Source organism: Cuculus canorus, chromosome 1, assembly GCF_017976375.1.
Source record: "Cuculus canorus isolate bCucCan1 chromosome 1, bCucCan1.pri, whole genome shotgun sequence".
Classification (NCBI taxonomy): Eukaryota; Metazoa; Chordata; class Aves; order Cuculiformes; family Cuculidae; genus Cuculus; species Cuculus canorus.
In genome coordinates this window covers 190,691,900-190,711,989 of record NC_071401.1, presented here as the reverse complement: position 1 = coordinate 190,711,989, position 20,090 = coordinate 190,691,900, and positions in this window count along the sequence as shown.

Here is a 20,090-nt window from a genome sequence, read left to right as displayed (position 1 = left end):
TAGTTGTGTAAGTTTTTACTTCTGTGCAGAATTGTGGGAAGACTTTTGTGCTTTGTTTCTGACTTCAGCCATTTTCTATGCAACATAAAGTGAATAACTGCTCCTAGGCATTGTCTGTTTTACTCCTCTGAACTCCCAAAGCCTTAGTATGAAGCCAGGAATTGTTTTTGTTTTTTCTGTCTCCTGACACCATGAACTGGGAGTCTAAACCTGTTGGCAACTATCTCAAGTGTTTTAGAAAAAATGATTTTGTGTGCTTCTTGAACATAAGTAACTATAGCCTTAATGGTAATAGGAGGATAGATTCTAAACTTTTTGTTATTATTATTATGATTTTGCCTTACTGACCATGCTGAAAAGTGTCTTTTTCTAACCCATAATTAAAGACAATAAATGTTCATTAAGAAAAATATTCCAATTTTTTATCTTTTCACTATTTTAATACTATGTTCATCATAAACCATTCAGTATATTAAATCCAGAAAGATTAACAGATTATATGAAAAATCAATAACAGTTGGAAGTGGAAGGATATCTGAGTCAAGTAAGAGAGAATGAAGAGTAGATTTAGTAGGGCCACAATAGATTTCCCATTCTACATACTTTTTCCTGTAAGGAATTTACATGGGGAGTGGAATTAAGATTTTACTGTCCCCACACAATACATTAAGAATTTTAATACAGGAATTTCATTTATAAACATAGGTTAATGACAATGTGGTCAGATTCAGGTCCTCTTCCTCTTCCCAATGATGCATATTACTTATATGAGATCAGATTAAGACCCATTAAATCCAGATTTAGGAAGAGAATAAATGCTTTTTGTCTGGATTCATCTCTCACTTGAGTATTGTTCATTAATTGTAAAACATCAGTGATTAGAGGCTTCCAGCATGATGAGTGTGATAATGGATGCATACATAGTAGGAGACCACACCTGTTCCAATAAGCTTCTGTTTCTCAAAGGAGTAACTAATTAGATACAAACCATCTTCGATTTATTATTTATTCAATGCTGCCAATCAAATTACTGTAAAGAAAATGCATGGAATTCACAGGGAAAACACATGCACATGTACTCATATTTCTAATGCTTATATTATTCCTTGTCAAATGGCTAGTCAGACGAAAAACTCATTGGAAAGTCAGTCTAGCCCATAAAGGCAGTGTCCAACACCTTTGGCTTGACATGCGTAGGAAAGGAAAATCCATGATGACTTCTGTCCTTTGTCTGCTGGCTGAGTCCTCTTTGAGAGTAGCAGCCTCTGCGTGCCCCAGACAGTCTCAGCTGACACAGCTTGGGCTGTAGTGACGTTTTTGTTCTCTTTTTCTCTACCCTAAGTTAGGCCAGTTCTGGCCAGTTGTCATTAATTCTTCCTTCTTTGCACTGAGCAGCTGGAAATTTGCCCATACCTACCTGGCAACACTTTTAACAGTAACAACACATGCACTGGGAAATAATTTGTGGCTGCAGTGGTTAAGGCAATTGCCCAAGATCCTGAAGCAGTACGATGGCTAGCCCAGGAGGAGATTCCAGAACGTCTCCTGGTTTTGAGTCCTTCACAAGTGGCAGTGAAAAGAGAAAATTGCAGCAGAATCTTAATATGCACGTTAGTACAATAGAATGTGGCAAATGTGAAGCAGAACAGATCAAAAAATATTTGAAGATGATAGTGTATGGCTATTTTGTATCAAAAGTGGAAGGAAAAGTACTCCTTCCCTTACTTTCTTGAGCTTTTTTACTTTGAAAACAATAAAATAATTCCTTCATATATGGTCTGCCATAAGTTTCATTACATATTTAAAACAAAGTTCACCAAAATTATGTAAGAGAAATATAGAGATCTCTAAAGACTTTCTAAAATAGCTGAAAACAGAAAGAAATATCATAAGTAATCCCTGTTGACTTCTTCCTTTACTGTGCTGCTTTTTGACTATATTACATGTTAGTCAATCAAAATTATTGTTATATACTGGTATAGCCACATTCCCATGGTGCAATTGTGAAGCATAATTTACTTGGTAGTAGAATCTATGAAATGGTTGTTACACCTGTAATAAAATTCAAATCTATTTATATTTGTAAAACAAAGTAATTGGACATTTAGAATTTGGTTGTGTAAAATGCACACACTAATCACTGTGTATCTTGGATACACATGCCTTAACCTCAAAATCTAAGATTAAGTCAATTTACAGAAGGCTGGAATGAGCAAACATGGAATCCTATCTTTCCAACCTGCTCATAAATTGTTGTTTCAGGAAATAAAAAGGCACTGTTCAGAACATTTCATTCTTGCTGGGTCAAAATGTATAGATTCAAAGATTGCTGTAAAAATTAATATATCAGAATTAAGCTATGATCCTGATTACTTCCAAATAATCTCCAACTAGAGTATCTTGAAGTGTGATAGATCCAATATTCTTACAATGTTAAAACAATGCAGAAAATCTTTCACTTCTGGGTATTGCTCTGTGTAGGTTCTAGGTCCAGATGGGCAGTCAGCAGGAGTGAAATGCTTTTCCTTTCTCATCCAGATCATTCTAGACAAGTATACAATGATCAAATGAAAGCATTTAGGGATTTTTTTTTTTTTTCAGGCCAAGGCTTGTCAAGCTTGATATCTTATCAGCCTTTCTCATCTGATGATTGCAAAGACCATTTTCTATTTGGCTGCATCAGCATAGGAAGTCCACCAATGTCCTGCTTTAAGTACTTAAAAACCTTCTCAGATCTTACCCTTGATTAGAGTCTGATAAGGGAATACACTACTCCAAAAGGCATTTTTCAGGAGCTTCTATTAACTGATTCAATTGGGAAGAACGCAAAGCTCTGTTAATGGAGCTTTCCTACACCTAGGAAATGTTCAAATCCAACACATATGTACTATTAAAACTCCAGGGTAATAGATGTGGAAGATTAGACAGATCCAAAGAAAGGAAAAATCTTTAGAAACATAAACCAGAGGCAGAATATCCTTGTTCACGTCCCTTACTGCTGTATAAAAAATTATAGCATTTAATTATAAATCACGATATTTTAAAGATGTGATAAATCTGTACCAGCAGTTTGTACCAGCACTTCAGCCAGAAAGATAACTCATCAAAAACATCTGAAGAAAAGAAATCAACACAGATCTCAATCACAATGTTAATCACAGTGTAATTATCATTGCTGAGATTGACATAAGAATAATCATTAGACAGATATTAAAATGCAGTCTTCTGTCTCAAAAATCTAATAAGGTATATGTTTGATCAATATGCAGAACCATTATCCAGAAAGACAAGACTATTTTCCTTTCTATTTAGCTTGAGAAGAAAAGGTTTGTGACATCCTCATCAAAATGGCAATAACAAGAAGCTTTAGGTTTTGAATTAACCTAAACTTGGCAGAAAACATGAAGGAAGAAAGTCAACAAACTATTCCAAGCAGAACAGGTAAAGAGGAAAGATTTTAAAAAAGATTTATTTTTCTTCAAGAAAGATATTTAATTCCAAAATAATCTTTCCAAATAATTAGCTGCCCTTAGTGTTAAAAATACAGAACTACTTTTAGTAGACATTTCTCTTTAATTTTCAGTAACTAAATCTCAATACCCTTTTTTCTCTATTACATTGAACATTCAGTAGATATCAAATTCTTTTTCTGTGTAGCTCTGAGTCACTCAGTACCAGACACCAGGGATGGGAATCAGTTTAGATACTGAGGTATCTAAACATAGATGTGTAAACTCCTACTGTAGTCAACATATATCAAAGCAAGGGTCTGTGAAATATAGAAAAGCGATTCAACTGTCTGTGAAATATAGAAATAGCATTCAATGTACTTAAATTTTAGTGTCTGCATGTAGTCTCATTGTAGATAATGGAGCCTGAAGAACAATTCAGATCCGTAAGATAAACGTTAAGACCTCTATACCGATGCTGACACATAAAAGGGGGCATTTACAACAACTTACAAACATGAGACAACATGGCACGGGCAGATGTGGCATGGCACCTAAAGCAAAGAGATCTCTTCAGCAGAGTCAGGCCAAGCAGGGTACTTTCAAGCATCTTAAATGTAGTTAGACGCCTGTTAATTATGAGACAGATTCATTAACAGTGTTGTTGCACAGGTGTTGAGTGTCTGTTAAAAGCAAGAAAACTTATTTTGTTGGAATCTTAGCATAGTCTAATGCTTGTGTTGAGAATCACATCTCCTGGGTGACCTATGTGACTAGCCCATCACATGCATGATTCATCACTGTTGATACATCTAAAATGCATAGAAAACATGTCATAAACATCTACATACAAAACATGGCCTTATGAAGCCATTTCTGGAGGAAGAGTTTCTATTGTCTGTTTGCAGATGTCTCATTTAGGCACAATTCAGTCATGTCTGTGGCATGAATGAAGTAGGTGTATCCTCCGATACTCCACCTAGAATGTTAATCTGTACATTTAAGCATATAAATTGGACTACACATAATAGGTTTGCCAAATTGTCCAAATTTCTGTAATTATTAGTCAAACACATCATTGTGAAGGTTCAATCAGCCAGTCACTTGGTTTCAAATTGATCCATTGTTTCAAGCCTCTCCATCAATTAGTCTGGGAATATGACTGTCCGAGGAATTACTGGACAATCTAAGGAATTAATGGCTTATGTGTCAGTGCTTACCTGTGCTACAGGGAGAGTCCTGAAACCCAGCTGCCCCCCAATTATGAATAAGGAGCAAATTTTATTTTCACACTTACAACTTATTCATAACTTCAGTATCATATATCTTGGCACAGTGTTTAAGAAAATAAACCCCTGTGTAAACATAGATTATTAAAGGAGCATGTCCTTTTTAAGAATAGTCTTTAAAAAAAAGATGGTCCTTTTGGTATCAGCAATGATAACTGATAAGTTAAAGGACACAAGGTGTGTAAAATCAGCTATCTAAATGCTTAATGAAATGATAGAAAAATAATTACTGTTACTTACAATCAAACAGTGGACTATGCCATAGAAAAATGGCACACAGCTAACTACAGATATTTACAGATATTATACAATTTCAGTACTTGTTGCTAACACAGTTTTGTTTAGTGATGTGGTTGGACAAACCGAGTTACCACTGAGCTCTGAAAATATGCAATGTGAGTTTGAAATTAACATTTTATTAATTATTCTACGTCTCTAATGATGCCTAATAGTGTCTTCTGTTTAACAGTTAGAAATCACAGATATATTTTATTGAATTAATTCAACTTAAAATATATTTTCATAATATTAAAAATAGAAAAAATACTTCCTACACTAATGTGATTCATAGAGTCAATAGTTTATGAAACATAAATGATCAAAGAAAAGCAAGGACTATAAATATTTTTTCTAATTATCAGATGTTCAATGAAGATCTACTTTTGAAAGTGTTTTTCTAAATACTCACATTTGTTAGAAATATGACATTTTCTAACCACAGACTGCGCATGTCAGTTGCATGAGAACTGAGGAGCAGATTAATTACTGTGAAGGCATAGTAAGAACTTTGTTCTTGCCCCCTCTGAATTCAATGGGAATTTTGCCATCAGCTTCAATGAAAGCAGGTTGAGGTTTTAGGTAGATGACACAGAGCATATTTTAAAGCCACCTGTGCAAATACAACCACTGAGCCACCTTCTGTTGCTACTGTTCTACAGAATTTTCAGCCTCTAATGGTATATTACTTTCACCTAATAACATTAATTAAACTCTTCAGCTGTAACACTTTAGAATCACACATTTTACACTTAATCTCTATTAGAATTAAGAGATCTAAAAAAAAGATCTTTTTTTGAGTTTTTCATGCTTTTATCTCAGTTAACACCTTTCATGACATAAATCACATTTACTAAAAAAAGTTCAGATATGAAAAAATTTGTGATGCTATAAAAATATTGCTGCTAAAAAGTATTGTTTGAAATGAGGAAACATCTATTTTCAGTTTGCCTAAGCATATTTTATAGTTGTACTAAGAATATTCCAAATACTAAAGTCAGGTTCAGGTGTTTATGAAGGTGCAGCAGCCATGTACATAGGTGTAACTTTCAGTTATTTGAACAAATAAGAAAAAAATGTGTTTCAATTATTTAAATGTAGATAGACTTATTTATTATTACTATATAATTATTAGAGGAATAATTAGAGGTTCTTACCTGCCATTACAGTGAAAAATAAAATAAAATGAAATGAAATGTGTCTTTTACTCTTTAGTCAGGATGTTTTTCTTCCAACATTAAATCATCTGTGTTCCTTTGGGCTATCTGAGTGCAAGAATAGCACCTATTCTCTTATAAAAATTCCACCTTATCGTACTGTAAGTGGTGCGAAGAATTGTAGTGCTATTTGCAAATTGCACAGCTCTGGTTTTTAATGCCAATAGAGTTTGTTTAGTTTTGATGCAAGAGCTTAAAGCCTAGGATTGGGTTTGGGGGATGATGTTGGTTGCTTCTATTGATACTGATTTGGGTCTGTAGTCATAATATTAGTATCACAACAGTGGAAATCATTGAAGACTTTTAATACAATAGGATGCACAAGTATCAGATTTTGTTTAACCTTGAAAGAAATCTGAATGATGAGATACACCGGATTTTAAACTGTACTTTTTGGACTATTCTGATAAAGAGATTATAGAATATGTATTCCAAACATACAGATTAGTTTTACCCCACTCATGACTATTTATTATCTCTGTAAAGAAAGCATACATTATAGATACAGAAAAATAATACTGAATACATTTATTTCTTAATTGAGATTGGGGTGATTTTGAAAACCTATTGAGCAACTGCAAACAAATTAGTAACAGACAAGTGAATTCTTTGAAGTCACAGTATTGAAATTGTTGATATATAAATAGGTGATAGGTATATGTCGACATATTGAGATTATTGTGTCAGCTTTGTTGCTTCGTTACTTTTTCGAATGGTTTCTTACAGCTAAAATATCTTGAAACTGCTGGACCAAAACTCTAATCCCTACACAGACAGTACTCAGGGCAATGCTGAGAGGAATTCAGGAAAGGCAGTCAAAACAGGCCACTCAAATGTGGACCAAGGATATTCATAAATTATAACTAATGATTTGCAAATGTTCTTTGCATCACAGAACACTGAATACATAAAGATATTCCCATACACAACTACTCCTATGATTTGTCATTTATTAAAGAGAAGTTTCAGCAAAGTTCTTGTGACTCACCTCTGCAATTTGATACAGAATCAGGACCACTTAGTTCAATGAAATAGGACAACTAAACTTGGCCCTACTTACCGTTTTTTTCTTTGTACTTTTTTTGTCCGGTAGTGTACCTTGTGAAAAACAAAACCAATCGCAAAGTTAAACAAAAAAAGAATTAGAAAAACAGGAAAAAACATTAGGTGTGACATCAGCTGTATCTTCTTCCGTGTACAAAATATGTACTTATCTACAGATGCGAGTGTAGTTGTAAACTTTTAAAGCCCTTAAGAGATAGGTAGACACAAAATGGAGCAGAAGTGCTGTATACCTAATATTTAGGGCATGTACTACTTCTGGTATCCAAAACTCCTGTTAGGCCCCTTCACACTGTTTATTGTGGTTACTGTACCCACAAATGGAGTGAAAAAAAAAGTGTCTGCTAATTGAGAGGCCACTTACCTCAGTCAATAACATTCTGTTAGCAGCAGTCTACTCGCTTCATAATGATCCAACTCAGGCCTTGGGACTTACTGGTAATCGTCATGTGCAGTGATGGGTCTGTTTCACCTGTGATTTCAAAAACTAGAAAATGTAAGGGAATGTTCAGGAGGGCTCTTTCCTGTAGCTTTGCATGTTTTTTGCAATGACTTCTTTTGCTACAACTTGATGCTGATTCTGTATTGGTGTGATCTAACCATGTATTTTACAAGGTTAACAAAAATGAGGAATCACTGTGTAACAAACCTGTTACACAGAAAGAAAGCAAGACCAAACAGGCTTTCTAAGGACATATGAAAATAACTCCAAGAAGATCCATGACTAAACAGTTGGAAGAAATTCTTGTCACCAACATCATACAACTTGTGGTGAAGAATAGGAAATGCTGGTGGTTTATCTCTGAACATCCTTCTCATTCATTCTTCCCAGTTTTCATAAGGGAGACTAACCCCATTGGCCTTAGCTATCAGAGGGAAAGTAACACTGTGAGCACAAAGGGGCAAACAATTCTTTGTGCAAGAATTTTTACTATCATAAATGAAGATTTTTAGAAAGATTGTATTAGAAGTGTTAGTATCACTCTAACTGGACTGATAATAACGTTTTTGCATTTTTGATAGCCTGTCAAAACTCAATTTAAGATAATAAGCAGTTCTTAAGTGTACATTTAAGTTATAACCCCTTTTCCCCACATCATTTTAGGTATAAAACCCATATAGAACTATTAACAGAGAAACAGATTGTGATGACCTCTTAAATCCTGCTTCTGCTAGGTGCTACGGTGCTTTACGCAGTAAAATCAGGAACTTATGATTCTATAAATCTCTCTGAAGAACAAATGTCACCATGTCTATGAGTATTCTATTCTCAGTGGCTACATCTGAAATAGAACAAGTGTTCTGCGCTGGTCAATGACTATGTCTGTTACAACAGGCCCTAGCAAACCTTGTACTAAACTGTTTTCTGGGCACAGTTCAATGATATCACAGATGAAGACCTATGTTAACAAGGAAGTGTGGACGAACTCAACACATTTTGATAAGAAAAAGTGTGAAAAATAAATAAATGTGAGCATTGCCCTGTCCTTTAGTCTTCCCTGGTCTTTTTTAGTTATAAATAGAGATTTAGCCTGTGCCTTGCCAACCGAACCCCTCAGCTTTTCTTGTTTAAAAAACTAGGTGGTGGAACACTAGAGACTCTGGAAGTGTTATGATCAAGGCAAAAGGTTTCAGCATAAACTCTTATTTGCTACTATTCTCTAATATACATGTCCCAATCAAAGGAAAAGCTTCAATCAGAGACTGATTTTCATAGACTGTAGAGTCATTCAGCCACAAAAAATAAATCCATAGAAAATCAGGCTTTCTTAGTTCCGGTTCTAATTGTTTCACAGAAACAAAGCAAGATGACCTTCTTTCAAGCACTGTCAGTGATGATGCGTATCTGCTCTCTCCTTTTTATAAAATACCTCAATGGCTAAATCATTTCCCCAGAACAGGAGAGATCTAAGGTCAGTGCCAGTTTCTGTCTCAGGGAATAGAAAATCTCATCTCTCACCTCCCTGGCAAATACAATAATCAACAAGATAGTTTATTTGGAACAGCAGGGAGTGTTTGTCTCTCATCTCATTGATTCTGTAGAGAAAAGAATTCAAGATTATCTGGGATAGAGAAAAAGGACAAGTAAAGTAGGAAAACAAGAACGTGACTTTCTAGTTCGTTAAACATTCCGCTGAAATGGAGGAAGCTCCCAACACCAGGCAATATATAAAGGACAGTTAATCCACTTTATTCATGACTGTTTCTTGTAAAACAGAAAAGAGCTTCAGAGCAAAGGCTGAAGCTCAGGTATCTCCTCACCAGTGTGTTCTCTGGTCTGATGAAATTAAGTTAATTTTTGCACAGGTGTACAGATCCAGAAGTTTGCGTTGCAGATGAATAAGCCTTCACAAAGAAACTCAGCAAGTGGCATTTGGGGGACAAGCTAAAGAATAACATTTAGGTTTCATGCTGTCAGGGCACAGTGAAGTCAGGTAATGAAGGGATTAGGGTAATCCCAGAGCCAGCCACAGCCTCAGTGAGGATTACAGTCCCACAGGGTCTGGATACAGTGGGCAGGGTTGACGTCCAGTCAGGAACAAATGAGATCTTCCTGACCAGGCTGCAGACCAGTCTGCAATGTGGGTCCAAGGTCTGTCCAGGAGTGAGGGTTGGAAAGAGGGCAGACTATGACATGGGTATGTTGCATGTCCCAGGGTCCATTCAGGAGATGAGTTACTTACAGAGGTCTGTTCAGGGAAATGGAGCTGGAACCAGTCTTATCTACAACTGCACTGAGGCAGGTACCGATGGCTTGGGCTGATCTGATAGGGGTAGGAGCAGCTGGGCAGGGACAGTAAACTGCTTCAGAGGACTAGTCTTGAGCAAGTTCCCATTAGGCAGAAGCTTTTATAGCTGGGATCTATTGAGTCCTGCTTGAATGGTCTAATTTCTGAGCTAAGGCAAAAAAAAAAGAAAACAACACCTTGCTGAGCAGAGAGGTATTAGAATAAAATTCTTGAATTTAGCCATCAAAAATCCACCTGACTTCAGTGAAGGCTTCTGTGTTTTATTGCGACTAAGAATCTTTCCCTGAGGCAATTCTGAACATTTCCTCCCTGTCCTGCAACACCCATGGTTGGAAAATGTGACCCATTTTTAAAAACTCTAGAATTATGCAGGGAGGCAACATTGTGAGAACTTGGACCGATTTACCACCTTCCCTACATACCTATTTCTTCAGGGAACCACTACTGGGGATGATATCAGACTAGCTTTCCATTGAGGAAATCTCACAGAGAGCAAATGCTTTGTAAGCTACATGTATGAAATTTTACCAGGAAAGGGCAGACAGGAAAGTGTTATTAAACCAAAATATTTCCTCAGCTTTAAATAAAATATAAGGGCAGATTCCATTACATTATATTATGTGACATTACTTAAGCCATTTTTCACCTGTGGAGAGGAAATAAGTGACTATTCCTTGTGATGATGGTCACAATATTTTGTGACCTTGTGAAGTCAGGACACAAAATTTTATTTCTAATATAAAGCTACTGCTGCATATAAGACATTGTGGGCATTTGCATTTTCAACATACAAATGACTACTGCCAGAATAAATTTCTTGTTAATTAAATATTTTGGGATGGGATATAATCAAACAAGAGGGTGTCATCACTAGATAGAGGGATGAAAATCTACCAAAAGGATCCTATTGATCCTGCTGACATTTTGGAAGGGAGATTTCTGCCCTATACCATGTCAAATTAAGCAGTCTTCTATCAGAGGGGATAATCAGCTTCTGAGATTCACATTTCTGGTGTCAGTGCATGGGAAAATGAAGCTATCTGACCCTTCAATATTTTCAGCTACTGACACCTCTGAGTAAATCAAAGCACTAAAGGTGTCTTTGTTTTACTTATGTGTCTTAAGAACCTCTAAAGAGTTGTTGTACCATCAGAAAAGGTGGAAGATATGTTCTCTCACCAACCTAGTAAAAGAAAGGGACTTTACACTGCCTCTACCTAATGAGTGGGTTTCTTCTTCCTCTATTCTCCTTCTTTCACTGTTATTTTTTTCAGTTAGACTTTTTGTATACATTATGAGGACACAGCTTTAGTACTATGGTGACTAGAGAATTCAACATGTAGAGAAATATTAGACAAGAAGCAAGGGTTAGATAAGCTTTTTTAACATTTCAATTAAAAATAAATTAGAAACTGCTATCTATTATTAATAGAGTGTGTAAAAATGTTTTACAGTGATTGTTCCTCTTTCATCCCCTCATCTAATAACCACTCTGTGGCTTTCACAGGGTGTCTAGCAATTACAAGGCTGAAAACAGTCTAGTTTTGAGGCTCACATGAGCATTTTCAGGCTCCTCCGTTAATGAGATCAGTTCACTAAGACACATCACATGGAAAAATTCTAAACGGAGATGAGGGACCTCAGACAGTGTTATAAAACAATGGAAAAAAACAGTGCATAATCCAACTACTTAAATTCAGATGTGAATTAGATTATCTGAAACTTTAGATAAGAATTTTCTCATGCTAATTTTTATGTGGTACTGTGTTCCTAAAGGAAATGAGGGTAAACTAAATTTGAATAGAAATACACTAATGGGACATCCTTTAATCTGAATTTTTCACTAAAAATATGTATCTTCATTAGCTGGCTATTAATTGCTCTTCTTTGTCAAGCATAGACAATTTATTGTCTTGTTTTATTTTTAATACACCCACAGATATCTTTATTAAAGATTGTGTTCATTAAAAGAGAAGCATGAAAAGAGATTAATCTGTGTAGTGTGCTGCACAGTTGGACCTTTCATGACTTGGCTTTAAATACTGTAGAACCACATGTGGGATTTTAGCAACTCTACAGTTCAAGAAGATCTGAAATATCGTATTGCCGGTTAATAAAGAGCTTTGTTAACTTAGGGTGAAGACTAGACTAGATCTTCAATTTAATTCCTTTACATACAGAAGAGTGGGTCACTGAACATAAACACAGAGGTATTGCTTGCTTGCCAATTTTCACTTTTCATTCTGCTGCTGTGGGTTGGAAATGAATCAATATTCTCGGGCTTAATGGGAGGTTTACAAGTAGGCATTACTGGTAAAGAATACCTTTACTTAGAAATGATAGGTGAAATAACTATGCAGTTCTTTCCATTTTCTCTTTAGCCATGTTCCTCAGTGGATTTCCAGTTCTGCCTCCTAGACCAGCATTCTGAAGACAGGATAGTACTGCTCTTCTTTATTACTAGAATAATTTTTACCCACAGTTAGCTTAATAAGAATGAGGATGTTTCTACAGTATATTGTAAATCAAAACCGCTACATCTATTAGGCTGACTTTATGGGTTCCCTTTTTTTTTTTCTGAGTTATAAAGCTTTATACATTTATAACGAATTTATACATTTCATTACTTACATAGAAGTGATTCAAATTGTTCACATTTTATTACATACAGTAGCAAACCCCAGGACTGATGACTTCTAACTGTAGGCCCATAAGTAAATCTAAAAATCACCATACAATGCTGTTCAAAAAGTTCATGCACCCTGTAAAAAATATAACTAAGCCTTGGTTTTATTTTCAAGACTAATGACATTATGCAGAAAGACTCTTCTCACTTCCATGAAATTTCACAAATTAATTAATAATCAATGAGAAGAAGAGAGTGGGTTTCAAGGAGATTCTAGAAATTAGCTTCTAATCAAAGAAGATGAATGAACGTTTCAACAGAACAGATATAAAAGGATGAATGTTATGAGATGCAAATAAACTCATCCCTTCAAAACTGGTGTGGCTGCTTCTACCTGGTTACCAGTTTCATATCTCCACATTTTCTCTGAAGCGTCCTTCTGTGAACTCTCCTGCTTTCTAACTCAGTGCAGACAGGAATATTTTTATGGTGTATGTATTTGAGGAAGTAGATCACATTACTCTCATTTCCATTGCATTCAGCAGATACTGTCATTGTAGACCACTAATGTGTGGTTGGCCTATAATCGGACTAAGACTGCCTGGCTCCCTGACATCTGCCTCAAAGTATTATCTGAAGGCATGTGTGTTCATGGTGGTGGATGTCTTAGATGTTTAAAAGTTAATGAAATCGGAATTTGATGGCCAATGCTTAAAGATACAAACTGCAGAACTCCCACTCCATTGTCACTTTACCTAAGGCAATGCCTAATCACCACGGGCAGTACAGCTTGCCACAATTAGTTTTGCTAAAATCTGTTAACATAGATCAGTGACTCAGACTTGAGAATAATAAACCACTCGGCACATAGCTCATTCTAAAGCATGAAATCATCAAAAGATAGGCATTGTTATTAATACATAAATTCCACAGATTTGTCTGATAAATTTCCTCATAGCAACCATGCTACAAACCACTCAGAGATTCTTTCCCCTTTGCATACATGAATTTTCCTTTTGCATAATGACTCAGTGTCTAGATAACTCTCTAGTGGGAAAGGGATATTAGGAAGACTGCCTCGATTTCTCTCACCTGAAGAGATTCCTTCACGTCTGCCATAGAGTGTCCTCAGCAGACAATAACCCCCTCTGCCACAAGAATTTTTCTCCCTCCTAATGTAACTGCTCCACTCTGCAGTAAATAATTGTAAGCTGCTGGAATGAATAAGGAGAGAGAAGACAAAAGCAAGATGGCAAAAAGAGGAATAAAGACAAACTGGTGTATGGTTCTTCAATCTGTTGATTAAGGCACTGAATTATTGTTGTTGTCTCAATTTGGAAGATAAAAAAAGGATGCATAATTTTTGATTTTTCTTTCTCAACTCTTCCTCAAATGTCTGACCCAACACGTGACATAATAATTATTATTACTATTATTAATACCATTGTTATATATAGTAAATACATTATGATTGCCAAGTTCTTTACTAAGTCATAAAATACTTTGTATTTTTTAATTTAATTTTTAAGACACCTCAGAATAAAATAAGAGTATTCTTACCTTACTCCTAGTGAAAAAAAATAATTAAAATGAATATGTGGATATGGTTTATATTACAACTATATATATACAACTATATAAATATTTATTTATTGAAGAAGTGAATAATTGCAGATGAAGACTTTTATATTAAGGTCTGAAGAAAAGCCTCTCATAACCAGTACTGGAGGAACTGTTCAAGAACAGTTCATCCTTGTGAAAATAATTACCTTCATAAAGTTAATTAGCTGTGTAAGTGCTGGCTGCATGAGGTAGCACTGCCCAAGGGCAGCTTAACATTCATGAATCAGTGTAATTCATACATGTCCATCTCAGTCCTTTCTACCTTTTTGATGTTTTATGTTCCTGAGTACCTCCTTTTATAGTACTGAGTCCTTTGTCACGGAATCATAGTGAAGAATGTTAGTTTTATTGAGCAATACCTATGTCTGCACTTTACCAAGGCCTTCTAAAAAAGTTCCAGAGAGGTCTATTTGTAAATGTTTAGCAAATATTCCAGGTCCTTCATAGATAGCCAGAAGTCCTTGGTATTTAAACCAAGGATAGCTAGAGAAGAAAGAGAATATTCTAACTATTCACATACACGCTTTGAATACTGAAAAATCTGTGATGAGATTATAACCAATAAGTCTTTTCCTTACGGAACCAATTCAGACACAGCAAGCAAATTAAGTTATTCTGCCCTCATTCAGAAGCACTTATTTTACAGCATACATAACACAGTAGTAGTTTCTTCTGACACCAAGAGATGAAATTTTAATTCTTCCTCAACCCAAATGTAAAAAAAAAAAAAAATCAAAATGCATAAAATGCCTTAAAGCTGACATTCCCTGAGTCTCTTTTTGTAGTAAAGTCTGAGCTTTCAATGAATGAAGAGCCTAAATTACTTGTGTATAATACTGGTCACTGTGCATAGCCTTTTGCAAATGGATGTTGAGTAGCCCTATGGAAAGTACCCTGAAGCAAGACGTCAAAATTTGCTCAAGACAACAGTGGCTGCTGAGTAGGGGTGCCAGCATTACAAACCTGTCTCCCAGGGCTCTGCCATTGGAAAAGTAACTGACATGTTCAGAAAATGTTTCAGCATGCCTAAGGTTTAAAACATCCCTCTGGTTTTTTCTCTCTTCTTCAGGGTCATGAAAGTATTTTACTTCAAAGGGCAAGTGCAAAGAGGGAAGGAGCTTACAAATGAGATTTCATCTATCCAAAAAGTGACCTGAATTCTGATCTTCCCTGTTCAGGCTACAGAAGTAAAATCAAACTACTACTAGGCAAAAGATACAACAGTCTCTCTTCTTGTGGAATCTGATTCATGGTCTGAAAATACCTGTTATATAAGACTAAGGAAATGCTGCTTGAACTTAAATTTCTGTGGGCTTGTCTTTCACGAAATATCCAGAATATTTTCCCAAATTGGCTACTGTAACGTGGCTTACATTTTGGTGAATTGCCCAACTGCCTTACACAGCTTATAGGTATGGATTCAGTTTAGATACATGGTAGGCAAGTAGGCTGTGTAGATACAACTTAACTGGTTTGCACAGTCAAGATTTATGTAGGAAAATCCTTTAGTCTAAGGGCAAGGGAAGTAGGTGGAGTAAGAGGTTCCGTTGACTTAACTGTAGTCTGCTGTGTATGCTGAGAACCAAAATGGAAATGTAAAAGTGATGGAAAAGTGTAACATTACTCCTTGAATAATGCAAAGGTATTAGTAGGATATACAGAGATGCAGTTAGGAAAGCAAAAACTTATCTTGAACTGCAATTGGCCAGAGATGTCAAAAACCTCAGGGTTCTTCAGTTAACAACAAGCAGAAACAGAAGGAGTATATTGCCCCACTGTTAAACAGGAGAGGTGAACAAGTCACCAACAGTGCTGAAAAGGCAGAGGTCCTCAATATCTTCTTTACTTCTGTCTTTACCAGTGCTGTTGGGCCTCAGGTCATAGGAACTAACATCCAGGTTGGTGTAGACACAGACCTAGCATCAGTGAATGAAGAGTTGATGTGTGAACTGTTACAGGAGCTTGACCTGTACAAATCAATGGGCCCAGATGCCATTCACCCGATGGTGTTCAGGGAGCTGGATGATATTTTTTTGAGGCCACTTTCCCTAATGTTTGAGAAGTTGTGGAGATCCAGGGATGTCCCTGAAGACTGGAAGAAGACTAATGCCACTCCTACCACTAGACAGGCTCCAAGGAAGACTGAGCTAGTTATAGACTCATCAGCCTCACTTCAGTCTCTGTGAAAGTTATGGAGCACATACTCCTAGTAACCGTCACAAGTCAACTGAAGCATGTGAAAAGCCAATATCGATTCAATAGGGACAGATCATACTTAACAAACCTAATCACCTTCTACATCACAGTAACCCAAGTGGCTGATGTGGGGTGAGCTGTGAACATTGTCTATCTGGACTTCTCCAAGGCTTTTGACACAGTTCTTCAAAGCCTCCTCCTAGAGGAACTGATGCACTATGGCCTAGACAAGTGATCCATGTGATGGGTGAGGAACTAGCTGACATGTTGTACCCAGGGTGTGATGGTAAATAGTTCTTTCTCAAAGTGGCAATCAGTCACAAGCGGGGTCCCCCAGGGACTGGTATTGGGCCTAATGCTGTTTAATGTCTTCATAAGCCACCTGGATGTTGGGATCAAGAACACTCTGATGAAGCTGGCAGATGACACCAGGCTGAGTCAGGAGGCTGGCATTTGAGAGGGAAGTGCTGCCCTCCAGGAAGATGGACAGGCTGGAATAGTGGGCTAGCATGAACCATATGAAGTTTAATGGAGATAAATGTAAAGTCTTTCACCTGGGAACGCTGGTGTGCAGCTTAGATTGGGTTCCACTTAGCTGGAGAGCAACTTTGTGGAGAAGGACCTGGAGGTTTTGGTGGACAACAGGCTCAACAAGAATAAATAGTGTGCTAGAGCAGCAAAGAAAGCCAACAAGACGCTGGGATGCATCAAGAATGGCATCAACAGCAGAGAAAAAGAAGTCATTATCCCACTCTACTCAGCATTTGTCAGGCCACACCTGGAGGATAGCTCCATTGGAGGGACACTCTGACTGGATTTCAGAAAGAAATTTTTCACCATGAGAACAGTTAACATTGAAATAATCCCCCCTGAGAGGCGATAAGATTCCTCTACACTGTACACTTTTAAGGCTCAGCTTGACAGGGTCCTGGGGCATCTAATTTAAAGTATATATATCAGCTAAAAAATTTGGACCAGATGGTCCTTGGTGTCCCTTCAAACCTGGCTTTCTATGATTCTATAATGTTCTGACATTATTGTCAGGGAATGAGATAACCAAATATTAAAAATAATTAATAACAAAGACTAATTTTGGTTTTGCACTTTGTGAATGTGTACAGCAAAAGAAACTTGTTTATTGTAGAGTAACTTCAAAATTTATGCTTTTTGAGGGAAACACTCAATATTTGAAAAATAACTCACCAAATTCAAAGCCATTGCATTGTATGTCTTAACTTTTACCAAAATATTCTCCAAAAAATGAGAAAAAGTTAAATTAGTATGAATATAGTAATTATACAGATGAATAGCTTACTAAAACATTCTGATTGCACACTTATTTGCAAAGTTGATATCACACTTCATATCATAATATTGCTATACACTGTCACGGTAACAAGGAGCTTTTTCCCTGTGGCTGTGATTTCAACATCATGACTGTTTCATATGTCTTTGGGCTTCAATGGAAATGTTTTCATATACCTCCTGCCTTGTCACAGTTGACAGTAACACTTGACAGTGGTGTGTATATCCACTTTGATTCTGCAACTACATTGACACTACTTTGCTGCGTGTGTGAGAAACACTGGGACACAGACAGGTTCTTCTAGCCATTCATTTTGACAGATGAGGCCTCTGCCCTAACTATACAAAAAATGTATCAACCATTGCTGTTTGAAAACAATAGTCCTCACTAATGATAGTGTAGGGTTCAAAATTATGACCAATAAGAACTTGTATGTTGAAAACCATATTTTATGCAAACTTAAACAAGAGAATAGTGCATGTGCACCATACTATCAACAGATCAAGGCTAGATGGGAAGAGAACCACGTCACATTGTAAATGGGATGTCTGAAATGTACCCCTCTAAAAACAGCTTTGCTTGAAGCAAGTGGAATCTGATGTCAGCTCAACCTGCTAGTGATCCCTCAATAGATTTAATAACACAGGCTTCTGGTCTGATAGTCAAAAGTAAATTTACTGGTCAGTGGAAGTATATATAAAAAAGAAATACCTGGCAGAAAGAAATACTATCTTTTGCATGATAACATAATAATTGGAAAATTTAGGAAGTAATAGATTTTCCTTCTAAGGTTTCTAATTCTAAGAAAGCTTGTGACTGGTGATTAACGATTCCCAGAAAGGTGTCCTAACTATTAAGTCATTGGCACAGAGACATCTGGGGAGGACAGTGAGATGTTCTTTATCCATCTTGTTGAGATTATACCCTTGTGTGGCTAGTGAAAAATTAATGGGACCTCAGAGAGAGATAGAAACAGGAGGGGGTGTCAGAGAACTAGAGAGACAAAACTAGAGGAAACTGGAGGTCCTATATTCAGAGATGGCTATTGTTTGGTTAACCTAATAGATATTTTAATTTCTATTCCCAAGTGTCTAATTAGTCTGGTATATTCTAGAAAGAACTTGTGCATCTACCTCACCTTTGAATTGTTCTCTTAAACCTGAGTGCTTAAAATTAACAAATGATAATTTCATCTCTATGCCAGTTCTCTGTCTCAATTTTGTATCCAAAGTAGAGTGCTCCTTTAGACAGCCTTAACTTCTATCTCACCTGGAACCTATGAAAATCAATTACTTTGGATCAGGTCCCTAGAACAGCATATAGCGCTGAAGTAAAGAGGAAATGCAAATATCATAGCTGAGAAATCAGGCAATTAACTTGGTATGTGAAGAAAAGATATCAGTTTGACTTTCAGAGAATTGAAGAATGTTATTCTTCTACTTAGAAAGTTTGACTTAAAAGATAACTTCTGTTCCCCAGTCCTGATTATAAGGATGAAAGAAGTATATATTGGTTAACTGTCTGTCACTGTACTGTATTCTCTTGTGTTGTATTTACAAAGAAGTAAGAATTGTGTTGGTGTAGAGGAGATCAATAAGAAGTCTGTTATCAATCTACTATCAAACTTTGAAGTTAGAAAAAAGAACTGTATTGCTTTCAAACATCCTTGACAGTTTAACAAAGATGTAACAAAGGCAGAGAAAGAGATGGGAGGAGCTGTAATGACTGCCCTTGGTAGCAAAGAAAAGAAGAATGACTCAGGTGCTGAAGAGTTACATGAAACACATAGTTTCATCCTTCAGAGGTTGAAAAGTTCAGGGCTATTAGCTATTTTCTTCTACTGACAATGAACAAAAGAACAAAGCAAGAAACAGAATATCTCTCCAAACAGACTTTCCACTGTTATTGGCCTGACAGCTCTACTGTCATTCAAGTAAGCATAAAATGATGGAGTCATGAAACATGCAGTCTTTAGCCTTGAAAAAATAACTTTGTTAAGCCTTTGAAACAAAACCTCATAATCTTTTTAACATGTAAGATGCATAGTTAGAACATATAGGGAAAGACTGCAGATATAGTGCACCTGGACTTTAGTAAAGCCTCTGACACTATTCCTCACAGTGTTCTGCTGGAGAAACCGGCTTCCACTACCTTGGACTGGCATAACCTCTGTTGGGTTAAAAACTGGCTGGGTGGCCAGGCCCAAGGAGTCATAGTAAGTGGAATTAAATCCAGTTGGAGGCCAAAAGTGGTGTTCCCCAGGGCTCGGTGCTGGGGCCAATTCTGTTCAGTGTCT